General features: G+C 28.5%; 1 protein-coding gene across 1 annotated transcript in view; it reads right to left on the reverse strand.

Annotated features, from left to right (window-relative positions):
* Positions 1–2,691, reverse strand: part of LOC117177986 (inactive pancreatic lipase-related protein 1-like) — a 111,966-nt gene that overhangs the window by 101,081 nt on the left and 8,194 nt on the right. The gene's annotated exons all lie outside the window — the stretch shown is intronic.

A 2,691-nucleotide genomic window follows, 5' to 3' on the forward strand; every position in this document is an offset into this window, starting at 1 on the left:
CATTTTTTCTGCGCAATCATTAGGTTTGCCTTCAAATATGAAAATCCCATGACAGAAATGGACAATCAAAATATTCACAATTGTTATAAACAATACTGATTAACAAATGCATTAAATGATCACTCTTTCATAGAAAAATTCCATTTTTTGTTCGCATAATTGTATATTATATCTCTAAATTAATATTCTGATGGAGGAAACTGACGTTTGACATTATTTTTATTTTTATTAACAATTCATATTCAATTCAATTATATCTTAAAAAATGAAACTCCTACGACTTAAGAGTTGTAAATAATGAAAGTCGGGAAAACACAAAAATCCAATGGATACGTGCGTGAACTTTTCAATGTCATTCCAAAAAAAAGCGTAATAATTGAACGTTGAGTGACGAGAAAAATGTGAGAACCGGAAAAGTGAAAAACGAAACAACTGAAAATCAAGAGACACAAGCGATTTTTAGGTGAAGTCAATAAATGCTACAGAACAGGCAGCTCAAATATGAAAACTGTTTGTTTTTTGGCATTTTTCAACTTGAATAACAAACAAACAGAGCCTTTTTAGTACAATCGCCCTGGACAGACCCCTTCAGAATTTAATTAGCTTTAATTTAAAAAAAAAGATGGAATCGGATGAAAATTGTAGACTCTGGATCATTTTGAACCCCAATTTTCTAATTCGCTGCACTGTGCGATGTGCAACTTTTTTGATATTGATTGTTATTGCCTTCGCCGACATTATGGCGTAGAAAGAATATGATTTATGATCAATAAAATTAGGCAAAACTTTGTTTTTAGTTATTTTCACATGAAGGTTCAAACTTGTGGGTACATTTTAATTGTGGGTTGCCTGATGATTCAGACAGGATAAAAGTGCCGTCCTGTGTTTTTTATTTAGAGGGAGGTTGAAACTGAAATTTGATATTGGATTTATCCTTGAACTCGATGGGTATAGTAACTGTTTCAAAATACGGAACTTTGAAAGGGGTTGCCAAGGTTTGCGAACAGGATGGGGTTATGCATTCCTAGTGTTATTGTTAGAGCTAATTGACACCCAAATGTTAGCCATTAGCTCATATTTGAACTCGATGGATTTAGTGTTACCTCCAAAATCGTTTCAAAAGTGACCATTTTTTTGACATCCGAATAGGGTAAGGTTAAGCGACTTAGGTGATTTCATTTAACCTATAAAAAACTATTTATTGCTGCTAATTCCTTTCTTGAACTCGATCAACTCATACTTTTGCGGTCGCCACTTAGCCTATAAATATACTTCTTATTTGCCTCAAACTTATACAGTAATATTTTTTCACAATTTGGAACCCAAATATCAAAGAGCAGCTGAACTTCACAAAAGTTGGTATTTTTGTTGGAACATCCTACTGCAGGGGTCTCCACAATCCACAGGTGCAGCGTGAGCCAGGATCGCTCGACCTTTTTGAAGATCTACCAATTTTTTTTCGACGGTAAATTGAGATAAAATTTATGACCCCACACAAAAAAAAATCACAGTTGGAAGGGCTCGGTTCTGAACGTTGAACCTGGAAGACCTTTTTTTCTGGTATAACTTAACGGAACTTGTAACAAAAGGGATTTGGTTTAAAGTATTTAAAATTTTAAACTAACTAATTGCGGATAGTTGTTTCTAAATGAATTTGTGCAACATTAATAATTCAAATCTTATATTAAATGTTATCATTATAAATTCAAAGCTAATTCAACCGTTCAAAATGGAATTATTACAAAAAATTAACTTTTAAATAAAAATAATTTTTAATTCGAGGCGATTTAAGTTTTAAAAATTCCAATTGTAAACTTATCAATTTCTTCATAAAAAATAAATAATCCCAAATAAATTGAAAGCATTCAAATTTTAATTCTATTTTTTTTATTTGAAGAATCTCTAAATATAAACTAAATTGAATGTTTTAAAGTCAAAGCTGCTGAAATTATAGAATTTTAAATTGTTATACGATTAAATTTAGTTAGAAAAAATTTAATGAGAATATAATGAAGTAAAAATTGTAATAAAATCACGTCAATTGTTCTAATTATTTAGTAGAAAATGTATGTAATTTGTTAAAAATTCGCCCTTTTTTTAGAAATTTATCTTAGTTGAAAATTCAACTATTTGGATAAAAGTTTATACATTTTTAAATATTTTAATAGTGTGGTGAGTCCGAGGTCTGTAGTTAGGAATTCAGTCTTTGCTGAAAATTAGTACAAATTTCTAATCATTCAAATTAATAGTATTTCAAATTTCTAAGTTTTAATGATTTTAATTTATACATAACCTTTGTCAAGTATCTTTTCCGAGGAGTTTTAATTGTAATTTATTTATTTTTGGTTTATCTGCTAGATTTGATAATGTTATAAATTATCTAGGCCTGTTTAACAATTTTTATAAACTCTTAATATTCAAAAATGGTTTATTTTGGATTTGAAAATGGATTGTTTTTAATGTCAGAACTATTATTTTAAATTCCTTTATTTTATTGGGATATAATTTTTTATGTAATTATAATAATTATAAAATTAATATATATTTTTTATAAACTTAAATCTTAATTTAAAAATAATATTTTTAATTATTCTGTTGCTGCGCAATTTTCAGATTTATAAGGTTTTACGTCTGTTTTTAAAACGTGATTTCTTCGAATCTCTTAGGTTTAGAATAATCTTTACTGTACTC

The sequence above is a fragment of the Belonocnema kinseyi genome, chromosome 8 (assembly GCF_010883055.1).
Source record: "Belonocnema kinseyi isolate 2016_QV_RU_SX_M_011 chromosome 8, B_treatae_v1, whole genome shotgun sequence".
Taxonomy (NCBI): domain Eukaryota; kingdom Metazoa; phylum Arthropoda; class Insecta; order Hymenoptera; family Cynipidae; genus Belonocnema; species Belonocnema kinseyi.